General features: G+C 44.8%; 1 long non-coding RNA gene across 3 annotated transcripts; it reads left to right on the top strand.

Annotated features, from left to right (window-relative positions):
* Positions 1-7,294: 7,294 nt before the first annotated feature.
* On the top strand, positions 7,295-9,718 carry LOC143685791 (uncharacterized). 3 transcript variants are annotated; one of them, XR_013176728.1, is made up of 6 exons: positions 7,295-7,346; positions 7,865-8,177; positions 8,314-8,457; positions 8,879-8,997; positions 9,298-9,382; positions 9,495-9,718. It is a non-coding gene; the product is annotated as an uncharacterized LOC143685791 (long non-coding RNA). The 3 variants fall into 3 exon arrangements; XR_013176730.1 differs by lacking the exon at positions 8,314-8,457; XR_013176729.1 differs by lacking the exon at positions 9,298-9,382.
* The last annotated feature ends 6,205 nt before the right edge of the window (positions 9,719-15,923 follow it).

Genomic DNA, 15,923 nt, shown 5'->3' with positions numbered 1-15,923 from the left:
GGTACGGAAGGACAGCCTTCTGTCTTCTGCAGATCCTGGATCCAAATGTCAACTCTAAGTTGAAAACTTAAATGTGATTTGAATGTGTGTTAATCCATTTTTAGAAAATTAATACCACTACCCATTAATTATGACCCAATCCTATGAGTTAGGTATATTGAAGATCAGTACTTCGTGAACATGAGTGGTAATCTATCCCAGGATTCAACTGGTACAACAAAAGGGTAGATTCGACGCTACTAAAGCAGGCAGTGCCTAATGGTATATTATGTAAGATGGCAACTGCATTAAAGAAAAATCAGGAAAAAAAAAATTCAGAATTTTGAATTCAGACGGTCTGGATTCAATTCATTTTTCAGCGACTAGAAGACTATACTGCCCAGCCTTGCAGTTGATTAAACACTAGCCAAGAAGGTCTACGAACAAGTGGTGTGTACTAATGCTGGGAATATCCTTAAAGAAAGGGAAGGTGCTCTTCTCTTCCTCTTTGTCTCCTTTCTGCTGTCTGGAATGCAGATATGACGACCAGAACCAAAGTGGCATTTTGTCCATGAAGACATGGGCCACACCCTGAGGCAGTGGTCTTCAAACTTTTTGGTCTCAGGACACCCTTGACATTCTAAACATTCTTAAGGATCGACATAACCTTATGCTTGTTAGGTTATAACCTAACCTTGTTAGGTTATATTTATTGCTATTTACAGTATCTGAAATTAAAACAAAAGTTTTCAACACAAGAATACTCTAGCACATACTCCATTAGCCTTCAGAGCAATGACATCATCGCACTTTATGAAGCCTCTGGAAAATTCCACTGCATACTCACCCTGGAGAGGATGAGAATGAAAATCAAGTAGCATCAAGGTATTATATAAAAATAGTTTTGACCTCTCAGATCTCTCCAAAGACTCTTACGGGTCCCCATGGGATGGCAAAGCAGTGAACCAGAAGGTGTCTAAATCTTGGAGGAACGTGTGGAATGAGTGACCACTACACTTACTGAGGTAACCACCCTCACACACCTACTGAGATAACTGCCCTCAGGCTCTTCGGGTGCAAAAAATGAAAGTAAACTTCTCCCTTGTTGAAGCCGCTGCTGTGTAGGACCTAATTTGAAACAATGCACCATCACTGTGGCTTTAAAGAAACTGTGGCCATATTTTTATGATTTTCTTCTCCCCAGAGACTAAAAATAACAGATGTGTTCTTGCAGAATAATTTTTTTAAAAAAAGACAAAAAATTTCAAGAAAGCACTCCTCTTTCTCCACTGTCAGTTTTTAAGCTAAAATATCACCTTCACTTCAGCCTACACCATGTAAGGAGACATAAATGAGAAGTCTGAGCCAGAGGATTCATCTTGACATACAATTGCACTACATTATAAAAACTGTTCCGGAATACAAAAGCACAAAGCAGGTCAGAGTTAACATTAATCTTCCCAACACCCCAGTGATGTGTGTTATTATCCCCATTCCACGGATAAGGAAGCTGAAACATGAAAGAGTGTGCCAATTATTATAATACAGTGTTTTCCATTTTCAAAGCATCCCTGTTCATTAATTAGCACATCCACTCAACAACAACAACAACAAAAAGCCTATGAGGTAGGGAAGTAAGTGGACTTTGTACTCACATCCAAGCATCCCTAAATCCTTTACGGATCCTGAACTCATTAATATTCTTCCAACATCTGAAAGCTAGTTGTGTATATGGAGGAGAGAGCAGTAGTTATGTGGAAGAGGGAAAGAGCTTCCTCAAGTTAAAAAGAAATGAATGAAGAGATTAAGTGATGCACCTAAGGCAAGAATAAAGACGGTTAAACACCAGCCTGTTGTCCAAACCATTGGCATGCTCAGCTGGTACCCTCTTCCCCCACTCCTATGGTGCACTCCTCTCTTCAAGTCTGATACCGATCCCCTTCAGGGTGGAATCTCCTGCACCTGTCTCCTCCAGGATGTATCTAATATAGAGATTCAGGAAACACTGTCACAAGGCCCAGCAAGCCTCCAGCTTTGTCCTAGTCCCACGGAAGTACCCTTTTTAAAGAAGAACCAACATCATTCTCAGTGGCCCCTCCCAAGTTCTCTGAAATAGACCAGGAGGAGAAAGAGCTATCAAGCTATCTGCGCCCCTCTCGTGGCTACAGATGGTTGGGAAAATGGCTGCCAAAGAAACCAATGGTGGTTCTTGCTCTAAACCATGACAGATGACATTTATAGCATGCAACATCCTCCCATGGGGCACACTGAAATGGTACCGGCCCTCTGTGCAATGTAAATTGTTTTAGCTGTAGGGAAAAGGAAAGGTGGGGATGATATTCACAAAACATTCTATTAGTCTATAAATAATGAAATAGTCAAGTTAAACATACTAAAATTGGCCACATTACAAGATAAAATGAATAAAGTAGGTTAATGGAATTTTTTAGAATAATGAACACTTTTTAATGAATGTGGGCTTTTTTCCATATCTCTACTTCACAGATAATTTCAGTAAGGCAAGGATGTATGTTATTGAAAACCTTTAATTATGGTTTAAAACAATATATAGAATTTATTCATTTTCAATGTGATATTAATATAAATAGCTTCATTCTTGCTCCTACTTTCTTCATCTCTCCCTACCCTCTGCCTAATAAAAAAAATTATTCATGGCAAAGTTAAAAAAAAAACGGCATATAGCAAAGTCACAACACACAGATGCTATAATAATTCACAACTCTCAGTGATACATCAGTACTTGTAGTTCATGACTGCCTTAGTGCTTTTATAGAGATAACCTGGAATCTCCACCAATCCGAGATGATGAACTCTGTTTCTAGGCCCTACCTTTCCTACTACCTCCATCATCAACAACATTAAGCATCTCTCTAACTGTAAATAACAAAGTAACCTGTGAAACCTACAGCTTCCGTGGACCACACCTCCTCTAGACCAGCGCTACACAAAGTGTGGGCCAATGGATGTTGGCCCATGAACTCTTGTTCCTGGGCCTGATGAGGTAAGCACAGAAATTGAAAGGGAGCATTTGGAAACTTTTACATCAATTTGACTTTGCCATGACATCCAAGCACATCCTCGGTGGACTTGTCTCACTGCACAGTGTCTGGAAAAATTACATTAACCTCCTTTATTCATTTTATTTTGTAATATGGCCGATTGTGGATGTTTCATTATTTATAGACTTCTAAAATGTCCTGGAGCCCATGACAAGTCATGCTGGTGACAGCTGCCTAGTATATGTAGTATATGTACAATATATAGTAGGACCACATATTGGTCTGTGATAGACTGAAAGCTAAAACAGATCAAAAAGATAAATAATAATAATAATAACAGAACTGGTCCTTCCCCACCGAGAACTAGAGAAGCACTGTTCTAATACATTAGTGGTGGGGCCAGTCCCAGCTATTTATCCTCTATACAGTTGAACATCTTAGAGTTAGATAGAGTTGAGTGTAGAAATTTGAATTCCTAATTAGAAAGCCTCCTTGGGGGAACATGTCCTTCCAAGTTGGGAAATAGGCATTTGAGATAGAATCGGTGTTGGTTTGGAGACCTTTTGATGTTTATGCTGTAGAGCGCCAGATCAGTAAACAAAACCTGAGTGGAATCTATCACAAGGACTCGATCCTGAGGCCAACAGATCATCTAGTTTCCCAGCTGCATCCAGACCCCCAACTTTATACTTTCAGAACTCTTAGTGCAAGGTTAAAACCTTTCCCTTTCCAAGACTCCTTTTTAGGCACAATATTTGATATGAGAGAAGATCCTGTGAGCTATTTTGTCATGAAGCAACTCAAACACACATATAACAGGTTTTGTCATCTAGGACAAGCATCAGAGGTACTTGACGGGGGATGAACGTGGTGGCGCTGAGCACGTGAGTAGGAATAATTCTGATTTCCATCTTGGGATTTCTTTGATCATTTCTTAGGTTTAAATTTTCAGATTGTAAAGATGAGTTTGTGCCAATATAGTCATTCAGGGGACATGCCAGAAAACAATCTCCAGAAAGGCTGGAGGTGTAGTTCCCAGCCCTTCTCACACCACCTCCTCACCTCCCCCAGGTCTTCTAATAACCGAGATGGAATCAAGCATCCAAGACAAAAATATGGTAACCACAGTTCAAGAACAGTGTGTATGTAATTAAGAAAAGTTTTTGTACTTAAACAGAAAACCCAAAACATGTTATATGCATGGAAAGCCAGACAAAAGAAAGCTGAACACTTGAAACACTTCGTTTTTAAAGTATGCAGACTTCTAAGAAAGAGTCCCTGCTGTAGGAATCTTAAATATTTGCCTAATATTAATCGACAATCATGGCAGACTTAGGAAAATGGTCTGGAGAATATTTCTCGGACAGAGTGCTACACTTTGCTTTGTTCCTTAATACTTTCCACAAAAGAATCACAAAAGAATAGTTAAGCATCTCTTAGTATTGAATCATAATGGAAAGAAACAAGATCCAAGAATTATTTTATAGGCTTACATGTGGGTATATTTCTGCCTGGACACGGGGAGGGCCCAGAAGGTGGTAGCTCAGTTTCTTTCAAATGTTAAACTCCTAGAAATAAGGATAAATCTAGTGATTGACTGAGGTAAGAGTAATTAAAAATGCTTTTTTTAAATGTCCTTTGAACTTGAGTTTTGCCGGAGCCTTTTTTGTGAACGACCCACCAAATATAGGCCAACAGGGGCCTCCTTCCTCTCTCGGTCCCATCTTTTTTCCTTCCTTCTTTCCCTCCTCTTTTCTTCCTTCCTCTCTTTTCTTCCCTTCCTCCCTCCCTCCTTTTCTGTCTCTCTCTTTCATTGTCATTCTTTTTTTCTTGGTTCTTTCTTTTCCTCCTTCCCTTTCCTTTCCATGTTTTCTTTCCTTTCTTCTTTTTCTTTTATTTCTCTCTGTACTTCTTTTTTCTCTCCCTCTTCTTTCTTTCACTCCCCTTTCTTCCTCCCTCCCTTCTTTCTTTCACTTTTTTCTCTACTTCCTTCCCTTCACCCTTTCTTCTTTTGCCTATCTTTGCCTCCTACCTTTCATATGTTCCTCCTTTCCTTAACTCTTCCTACCTTCTTTCCTTCCTTCTCTCCTTACTTTTTTCTTTCTCCCTTTGTTTCTTTCCATCTTCCCCTTTTTTAAATCCTTCCTTCTTCCTTTGTCGTCTTCCTTTATGTCTCTCTGTTTCCTTTTCTTACTCCTTTCTCTTTCTTCCTAATTGTCTTTCTTTCATGCTCTCTTCCCCCTTCTTACTTAGTTTAAAACAAAACAAAGACAAAAGCAAATCTTTAGTTGTATGGGCAAAACTCTTTTCCCAAATCGTCTCCATTTAGTACTTGTTCATTAACTCCATACTCCGAAAACAAAGAAAAACAAAAAGCTTACAATTGTTTCTTATTTCTAAGGCAATACAATGTTTGATGGAACATAACTTAGTAAAATTGGTAAAAATGTTAAACTGGCCCCCTACTAGGCCTTTCCTTTGAAAAGTTGCTCTGTGCAAGTTTCTTTAAAATCTCAGACACATTAAATTCTCATTAATATAAGCCCAGTGCATTTATGGTGTCAAAATATGTTTTTAGAAAAGCCAAAAGCAACCGTTACACAAGTTGCCTCATTATCAATAATCTAGCATCGTGCCTTTTATGTGTCATTTCTTTACACAATATACTATCATTGATGACTTTTAGCAAATACATCATGGCAAAGGATTACTCTCATCAGAGGCAGCCTTTGAAAAGGATATGCTAATTTCTAGGGAGCAAGAAAACATCAAAACAGTGCCAGCAAATAGCCAAGGGACTTTTATGTCTTAATATCCCTCAGAAGTGCTTTATCTCCTAGTGCAATGTGTATCATAGTATAAACAGGAAACGAAACAGCCAAGCATCAAAGAAGCACTGGGCCATGGCTGTAATTTCAGATCAGGTTTAATAAAGGTTATCTACAGAAGGCTAATCAAACAAAAGGGTGCATGTTTTAAAGAGCCATTTGATAATTTCCATTTAAGATACCCTATCAAAGAGATCCCAAGAAGGTCCTAAGACTCTTGCTGACTCCCTTTACCTCCTTCCCTTCATCAGTTGCAAGGCTGTTTTGATGTCCTAATTTTTAGGTGATTCTCATTTTGAGGTGATCAGCTTATCAGAAATTGGCCTACTTTTATGCAGGCCTTGATTTAAAACATAAATGTAGGAACAAATGAATATAAAAAAAAAAAATAGAAAAGAGGATGAATGCCAAGAGAAGACTCTCTGGAAAGGCACCCAGCAGTTATGTCCAGACCCACAGCCAACCAGCCAAAGGCAAGTTATACGCTCTTTACCTGTTCATAAAAATACTCTGTGCCTTCTATAACATAAGCCGAATTTAAGTCTAGAACAGCATCGATTCACAGCTTTTCACCAGAGCATGGATTTGGGAGCAGCAACGAGAAAGGGTTCTTCCTCTCCCTATCATGGTGTAGGACAACCTTCCAGGTACTGACTCAGGTACCAAAAACGGCCCTAGGCAGATGACCAAGCAAATGAATGCAATCTTCTCTGTTGCATAACACACATCAAACACCTTTGATAGTCACAGCCTGAAGAGATGCAGACGGAAATCAGAAGGTAGCTCTTCAGCATCAGTCTCAGCCCTGCGCTGAGACCCATCCCCTGGCCGTGGGTGACACAGCCCAGCCCTCCACCCCCAGCCCTGGCCCCGTCTCCCCTTACCCCCTCATCTCCCAGCTGGGAGGGGCCGTTCCCAGCATTTGCAAGTCAGATATCCCCATTCAGCAACTCCCAGCTGATGCTTGTGCAGGTACCAGGGGACAGATGGGCCACCTGTGAGCAGCCTACCCCTCCAGCTCACCAGGGGACGGAGGGTGCCGGGGAGGTGGGGGGGGGGCTCTGCCCAGCAATGGAGCCTGGCTTGCTGGGGTCCACGTGTCTCCCTTGGATAATTCCTACTTTCGAGGCATTTCGTGGCCAGGGTCTGTGTATTCTGCTCTCTGGGGAATGGGGGTGGGGGGTGGGGAGGGGTGTTTCTGGCTGGGGACCCCCACCGTTTTGACCGGATTCCCCCACCGGGCACGGCGTCCCAGTCTCCCAGCTCTCAGCCCCTCCTGGGGGCTCCCTGCTTGACTCGTTTCCCCCCAGGCCTTGCCCCCGGCCCTCTGGGGACCCCACGGGGCAGGGCACGGAGAGGTGAGGGGGTGCCTGGCGCTTTGCCTGCAGCCATCCATCTCGGCCCGCCGGGCGGGGCCGGGGCCTCGGCTCCCCCCACCCCCGCCCGAGCTGTTGCCATGGAGGCCCCGGCTGGCTGCGGAGCCGGGCGGGCCGGACCGCCGGCGGCCGGGGCAGGGCGGGTCAGTGCGGGGCTGGGGCCGAGCCATATGCCAAGGCCTGCAGCTCGGGGCTGAATGGGCCCAGCAGCCGGCCCCCGAGGCCCCGCCAGCTCATTGTTGAAGCAGCTGAGGAGGGGCGCGGGCGGCGTTTACGCTTTGTTGGGAGATATTTCTGCCTTTTTCATCCCTTCCCCAGCCCTCCGGCCCCCAGCGGCGGCCTAACTGTGCCCGGCCACGGCGCGCCACATGGCTGCGGCCAGAGCTACGTGAGAGGAATGTCCATGGTGCTCGGGTCCCAGAGCTGGCCCGTGCCCTCTGGCCGGGCAACCCCCAGCCCCCCCATTTCCACTCCCAAGATCCCCACACTCCCACCCCCCCCCCAGCCCCCACATTGCCCCCAGCCCAGGCCCCACCCAGGTCTGGTCTCTAGGCCCACCAGAAAAACTCAAGCTTGACAAATTCCCACAACACAAGCAACCCAACCCATCCGAATTCCAAACCTGCACTGTAATCTCTCCACCATTATATTCTGTGTGTAGGAATCTGATAAAACAAAAACTCAATCGCTCCCACAAACAATGGCAGCTGCAGCATCCATTCAGGATAACAGATCAAAGGCCCCACGGACAGACAGAGGCATAAACATCCATCTCCAACCCCAAGACCTTTATCCCTGGATCTCTACCCCACCCATTTGAAACGTGCACGTACAGATACAGTTTGGGGACTCAGGGATGGGTTTCAGGACAAATGGGAGTTTCTGTCTGTGAGAGCCGGCCATGGGAAAAAGTTCAAGGAAAAACAAGCTTGTCAAAGTCAGTTTGTGAAGAATTGCTTCTAACTGGAGCTAAGGTCTCAGATTTTTTTCTTCCTTGTAGCTTAACTGTTAGCCAAAAGAGAGATTTGTCTGGCTAATTGGTGAGTCTGGGAGGGCTGATTCCACAGACAACTGTCCAGTGCCATCTTTTTCATTTCATTTATTCAACAGAGTATTTATGCAAGGGGGTTCTTTTCACACAAGCGGAGAGGGACACCTAATAGAGTTCAGAACCCACATGGATTTATAGGAATATAATATTCAACTCCTTAAAGTGTTGCCATGGCAATTGACTGCTCTGGGAGATATTGGCAGGTGAGTTTCTTTGGAGAATCAAAGTCACCCATGAGAACCTGGATGGACAAGGATTTTGGTCAAGCACTGCCATTTACTAGCTGTGGGAGCCTTTATCTCCTCCTCTGCAAACCTAAGAGGAGGGCTATGAGGATGAAACTGCCAATAATTATAATTACACAGTCATCGAAAACTTAGTATGGACCAGGCAGGGTACTAGGCATATAAACTGTTTTTATTTAGTCATCTCAGCTACACGTAAGGTAGGTATTATCATGATTTACATTTTACAGATGAAGATGTTAAAGCACAGAGAGGTCAAGTAAGTTACCCAAAGTCACACAGCTGGCTACCTGATGGGTAGTAGACAAGCACGCACAGATTTCAAATTATAAAGTGCAAAATCAAGTAAATAATCTAAACCTGTGCCATCCCTTAACAGTAGCCACGGCCACGTGTGAACAGCACAATCACAGAACTGCTCCGCCGTGGCAGAAAATTCCATCAGACAGTATCTTACCCGGAACCTCACATATCAAAGGAAACAAAAGTGCCATTTTAGTAAGTGTTACTTTATTTTTTTCAAGTCAAATTAATAGCATTTGTTAATTACACAATCATTAAGAACTGTGATGTTTTTGTTTATGTTAGTTTCTATATTATTTATTTTTTCATTATGAAATATTACGTAGGCACAAAAAAACATAGAACATAAATGGAGAGTTTAACCAATAATAATGCAGATGTTATGTAACCGCTAGGGATCAAAAGCTGGAACATTGCTGGGATCTGGGACACCCCCATCCCCCTCACCCCACCCCCTGCCCCCACTCACATCTCTCCTGCTCACATCCCTTCCAGCCCCCAGAGCTCACTGCCACCATGAAGCTGATTTGATTAAGGAAGGCAATGTTAAATTAAGATATAGATCTGAGGGCAGCAAACTGTAAGTCATGAGTTAAGCAAATTTTTTTTTTTTTAGATTTTTAAATGGTGAAAAATAATCAAAAGAATAATATTTCATGATATATTAAAATTATATGAAATTCAAATTTCAGGGTCTACAAATGAAGCTTTACTGGAACAAAGCCAGGCCTGTTCTTTTGCACTTAGTCTATAGTTGCTGTCGTGATACAATGGCAGAGCAGAGGAGCTGCAAAAGATTCAGTACAGCCCACAAAACCCAAAATATTTCTATCTGGCACCTTACATCAGTCTCAGCATCCAATTTACAAATTATCCCTATATTTTTCTTTTGGTTGTATAATAAAAGAACCGTACAATTCGCACAGATATGTAGTTCACAATGGTTTGTTTTCATTTTTATTCTTTTTTTTTTTTTTTGAAACAACTCACTTTGCAATATCAGAACACTTTTTATTAAATTGATCTGGAGACTTAAAAGAAAAATCACTTGAAATTTTATTTCCAGGTTGCAACACATACAATATCTAACCTTGGCTTACATTCTCTATTTCGTATATAAAAGTCAGAAAAGAAGCACCTACAACTTAGAATTAAATGCAAAAAAAAAAAAAAAAGAACGATGCTGCAAGACTACCAGGACATAACGTGCCATAAGTTTACTTGTTTATGCAAGTGAGAATAAGGCAGTGGGCAGAGTAGGCACTTGTTCCTCGTTCTGCCTGGCTCTGAATCGAGTTCAGCCCACGTTCACTGCAGCACAGCCCACAGGCAAAGCCCCAATTTAGAGAAAGCCCAGTGCAGCCTCCCTAATGGGTGACACATCGACAGGAAGTTCATCTATATGCGCAGAGCCAATAAGTTAAGACATTGGTGGCCTCTGATGTGTTACAATATGGTAAATATCACTCATGAGTACAATCGTTGGTCTTGATTACAACTTTCAAGATAGTTTTTATTTGTTTGTTTGTTTAATTGAAATTGAGTTAAGTGTTTGGGGAACCTCTGACCACTCTTACATACTCCACCAGAATGTTCGTATGCACAGGGAAAGGGTTGGGGCTTGTTCTTAATGATTGCTAGGTAGTAATTCTCAAAAAGTAGAAAGGTGGAGGTGGGAGGCTGCATATCAGAGTTGGAAAAGAAGACGTGGTACTCGAATACAGACCCCATCAAGTGACGTCCAACAAAAGCGTTGAGGCCGTTGGGCTTGTGTTGAGAAGGGTTGGCCAGTCCTGGCCTGGGAGCTGAGTCCGGTTGTTGTAGCTTAGTGGAGACAGCCATAAATGAGCACCACACAGGCAGTGGTCTCGCCACCCCACCCCACCCCCGGCACCTTCTAGAACCTCTCCCATCAGGTAACCAGTGATGTCTTTCCGGTTCTCCAGCCCTACATCTCCCACTTTAATACCTGCACTTTTCATGTGCTCTTCCCCCAGCTCCCCCAGTCCCTGGCCCAGCTGCACCCCCTCTCCTGTAGACTGGTTCCTGAGAACCAGTAATAAACTAACAAGCGAAACTGGCCTGAGATAGGGTGTTATCATGTGTCCCAGTTCAAAACCTACATTTTCATGGACTCTCCAGGAGTCAATGAAGTTTGATTCTATATGCATCGCTACCTTCACAACTTTTGCCATTTCTAAGACCCGTGAACCTTACTTGAATGCATTTACTTTAAAAGGAAATTTTACATTAGAACCTTAAATGGAAAACAAGCAGAACTGCTGTGGGTACGAATGAACTAATCAAGATAAATAGGTACAAAGCAACAATTCTATCTGGCTACTGTTTTGGCTGAGGGTGGGAGCCTGGGTCTGGCTCTCCATCTGTTAAAAGGGGAAGATCAGCAGGTGAGAGAGAGGTTAAAGGAAGGCTTTTTCCTTGCCTTGAGGAGGAGGATTGAAAGAAAATGGCAAGGAGGAGTAACTGTCTTGCTGTGTAATTTAACACTACATGCGCTGTATACCTCTACAGTTCAAATCATCTCCCCTTCCTGGCTGTCCCTATGTCCTACTAGGAAACAAGGTAGCTGCAAGCCCAGAGCCCCAGGCTCAGGGGCTGCCATTGTCACTTGTTAGCTCTGTGACCCTGGTGAGCAACTTAAAATCGGTGTGCCTGCAGCAAGGCTGCCCACAGCCCCTGCTTGGGAAGGATGTTGCACAGATTAAATGTGTAACATTCTTAGCACAGCTCCTGTCACATAGTAAATACGCAACAAATTCATTCATTTATCAGAAGTATCTATTGGCTGCACACATAGTGCTAGACACTGTTAAGCACTATTGGCAGCTCTGGGGATTCCACAGTTAAGCCAGCCTAGAACTCCCTGCCTGGGCGAGTGGAGTGCGCAGCACACAAGCCACGCCTGGTCTCCTCGTTTCAGTCACACGGAGACTTGGAGCAGGTCGAAGATCTGGAAGAGTTTTGTCTTCCGGACAGCTGGCCCTGCATCACCCTCCCTCCCTGGTGTGCTCTCCCCTGAGGTTACAGAGACATGCTTTGTGCATCAACTAAAAGCTTCCTAGGAAAGAGCCCTGTTCTCAAGGATGAGATCAGACTCCAGGTAACCAAGGAAACCCCGGAGAGACCTAGGATGCTGGCCTCTGTTCTGAGTCACCTTTGGCTTGAGCTGAGCTGTGTAGTAAAAGTTTTCCAAATGGGGCTGGAAGGTTCTGGAACATGCAGGACCTCCGCACACCAACCCCCCACCCCACCCCATGTTTCCTCATGTGGGGAGAGGAGGATTTACTAAGGCTAAGGAAGCTTAAACTTCAGGGCCTCTCATATGCATGGACCTCCTGATGCTGGCAGGGGCTAAGAGTTCTAGAGTCTTCTAGCAGGGAGAAGAAGCAAGATTGCCCTTAAAAAGCATTTCTGTGGGAGCATTTCTGATCATTTGGCTTAAGGAGATCTCCAAAGAAAAGGCCTCAGCTGATCAAGCCCAATCATTGGCAGTGATTAATTTTTTCCTTGTAAAGCACCCATAAGCCTTGACTTGAGTACCTCATTTTGCTTTTATGGTTTTGTGTACTTTCTCTTAAAGAGGAACCCCCTCTTCCAACAAATAAGTGTTCCATTCCACAAAATCTGGGTTTGCCCCCAACTGGATGTCTCTAGAGAGGGGCAGACCTGCTCAGCAGAGGCAGCTGGTTCAGGAGAAAGGCAAGCCTGTGAAGCAGCTGGGTTCGAGGCCCAGCTCCTGCCATACGGGCTGCTGCCCCTGGGCCACTCTCTTCACCTCTGCAAACCACATCCTCTTTAAAGGGGGGGTGGGGGGTGGGCTCTCTAAGGTCCTTGCAACCCGAGGGGCTGAGTCACTCTTCTCTGTCCTGGCAGACCCTGATGTCCCCTACAAAGACCTAAGTCCTAACCCCAGCCCTGTGGATCTGGACTCACCTATAAACAGGACCTTTGGAGATTTTTTTTATTTTATTTTAACATTTAATCCCCCTATTATTTATTGTTATTCCATATGTTCTACTCGTCTGTTACAGGGTAGATAAAAGGAGCATCAGACTCAGGGTTTTCACAATCACACCGTCACATTGTGAAAGTTGTATCATTATCAACCATCATCAAGAAACATGGCTACTGGAACACAGCTCTACATTTTCAGGCAGTTCCTTCCAGCCTCTCCATTACATCTTGGATAACAAGGTGATATCTACTTAATGCATAAGAATAACCTCCAGGATAACCTCTGACTCTGTTTGGAATCTCTCAGCAATTGACACTTTGTCTCATTTCACTCTTCCCCCTTTTGGTTGAGAAGGTTTTCTCAATCCCTTGATGCCGAGTCTCAGCTCATTCTAGGGTCTTTCTCAATTCCTTGATGACCTCTGCCCTATGTTGTCAGGAAGGTCCACACCCCTGGGAGTCATGTCCCAGGTATTCAGGGGGAGGGTGGTGAGTTTGCTTATTGTGTTAGCTGGAGAGAGAGGCCACATCTGAGCAACAAAAGAGGCTCTCTTGGGGGTGACTCTTAGGCCTAATTTTAAGTAGGCTTGACCTATCCTTTGTAGGGTTAAGTTTCATATGAACAAACCCCAAGACTGGGGGCTCAGCCTATAGCTTTGGTTGTCCACACTGCTTGTGAGAATATCAAGCATTCAACTTGGGGAGGTTGAATTTTCCCCCATTCTCACCAGAGATGTTCTTAATTAAGGTGATGCCACACCAAATCAGGGTGGGCCTTAACCCAATATGACTGGAGCTTTTAAAAGCAGACAGAATCTGGACCCAAAAGTAGGAGACAGATGGGGAGAGACGTAGCATGGCGCAGAGGCAGAGATGGAGTTATGGGGTGCTGGCAGCCACCCCTGAACCCTAGAGAGTTCACAGAAAGCATCCCTGTATAGTCCTTAGGATGTTTTTATGTACAAGTAATGAAAAACTCACATCAAACCAGCTTAAACCTCAAGGAAACTTACTGGTTCATGTAATGAAAGTATAAGGGTAGATGGGCTTCAGGAGTGGTTTGATCCAGGCATTCAGAATGTCATAAGGACTCCATCGCTTTCTCTGTCCTTTCTAATGTGTTAGTTTGGGTGCCCCTGAAGCTGACCCCTAGACCACAATTCTAGTGCTAGTGGTTTATGTGGGAGGTGATTATGGCACATCCTGGTAGGAGAATGGGAAAGTGAGACAGAAAAAGGAAGGCAACTGATACAGGGTGTGTTATCAAGAAAATTGAGGGCAGTGAAGCTCAATCCCACTCGGGAACTCCAGGAGATGGTATAGAACATGCATCTTCAAATTATCTCTCCCAAGGGGCAAAGGAGCGGCATATGTATCCTGTCAGTCATTGGTTTAGGGCAGGTTTCCCTCATGGTAACAGAGATTGCAAAGCAGTCCAAGGTCTCACTCCACACCCCTCCCCGGAGGCATGGGGCACCCCTGTCCCAGGGCTCCCAGCCCAGCCCAACAATCACCCTGAGGCTGTGGCAAAGCTCACATGCTCAACTCTGAACTGGTGATCTCGGCGGGCACACAGCCAGATGGATTTCCAAACAGAAACCAATGACTGTGGGAAGGAAGAGGGGGAAAGGAGGATGCAGGCATTCTCTGCAAGATGCTGACCCAATGGTCTGTACTAATCAGCAGTCACTAGGTTTTTCAACTCAAAGGCACCAGAGGTCACCTGCAGGGGTCACCAACCAAAATGCTGGGAGCTCAGGCAAAGCACAGATGGGGGAGCAGGCCAGGGGGATCCTGCCCGGGCTCCAGGGCACCTGCCAGTTCCCACACTCCGCCCCTGCTCTCAGCTATGGCTGCCGAGGGCTGCCGTGAGAAAATGTGGGCCCAGAGGTGCTAGATTTTCTGATATTTCAAGAGCAGCCAGAAATCTGGATTTTTAGATGAAATCTCCCCCTCTGAAATGTTGGAAACAAATTCAAAATGTTTTGGATACTACATGGGCCAAATGACACACATCTGTGGGCCAGACACAAACTTGGTTTGTCAGTTTGCAACTTGCAGTGCAGACACCCCCAGAATTTGCAGAAAGGTAAGCTGAACTAGTCCAGAGAGGGTTGGTAACTTACTCAAAGTTACGGAGCTGGTCTCCGGCAGGCCTGAGAGTGGAATCCACGTGTCCGATTTGCTGTCTGTTACCCTTTCTAATCCATCAGGCTCAGGAAAGATTCACTACGGCTGGTGGGCCCAAGTCAGGGCCATTTGTCTCTGTAAATAAAGTTTTATTGGGACACAGCTATATAGACAATCTAGCTTATTGTCTATAGCTGCTTTCGGCTACAATGGCAGTGTGGGTAGTTGTGAAGTGACCCTCTAGCCTACAAAGCCGAAAATATTCACTCTCTGACCTTTTACGGGAAAAGTTTGCTGACCTCTGCTCTAGACCCCTGACACCTGCAGATGTCACATTTCTAGTTCCAACTCTTCACTGGGACAGTGATGGTCCGAGCAGGGGTAAAGAGTTGCTTTTCTGAGACACGGTTCCGAATCCGGAGAGGCTAAGGCAGACGTGGGGGCACAGGCCCCAGGGCAGGACGCGGGTCCAGCAGCTGCGGCTGGTCTCAACCCCCAAGTTATTCCCATGAGATGATGACAAAGAAAAACCCACCACCACCTACAACAGACTTCTCTTTATGGGAATAGCCCCAAAAGGAAAAAGGAATTACGTGGCGTTAAGAGGTCCAGGAATGTGAAGGTTCTTACAAGTAAACAGAGATGTTTGATAAACAGTAGAATGCTGGCTATAACAGCGGACAGAATCAACACACACGCACGCGTGCGCGTGCACACACAGACACACACATACACACATACCTACCTATGGAAACAAGAAAATGTGACTTGGGAAGCAATTTCAGAGACTGCTGCCCAGAGCACAAAAGTTGTACATCCGATGAACGAGAGCACGTGGGGGCACATGTGCGTGGGGGGGTGTTGTTAAGACATGTGGGGCCCAGCCCAGGACTCCTGCCCCTTGCTGGAGCCTCTGTCAGAGGAGCTGCTGCTGGCGCCCTGCTCCCTCCCCACTCCCAGGGGCAGGGGCGTTTGGCGGGGTGGAAGTGAGCCTACCCATATCAGTCCCTTCCGGG

The sequence above is a fragment of the Tamandua tetradactyla genome, chromosome 6 (genome assembly GCF_023851605.1).
Source record: "Tamandua tetradactyla isolate mTamTet1 chromosome 6, mTamTet1.pri, whole genome shotgun sequence".
NCBI classification, from domain to species: domain Eukaryota; kingdom Metazoa; phylum Chordata; class Mammalia; order Pilosa; family Myrmecophagidae; genus Tamandua; species Tamandua tetradactyla.
This window is presented reverse-complemented; position numbering and strand designations above follow the sequence as displayed.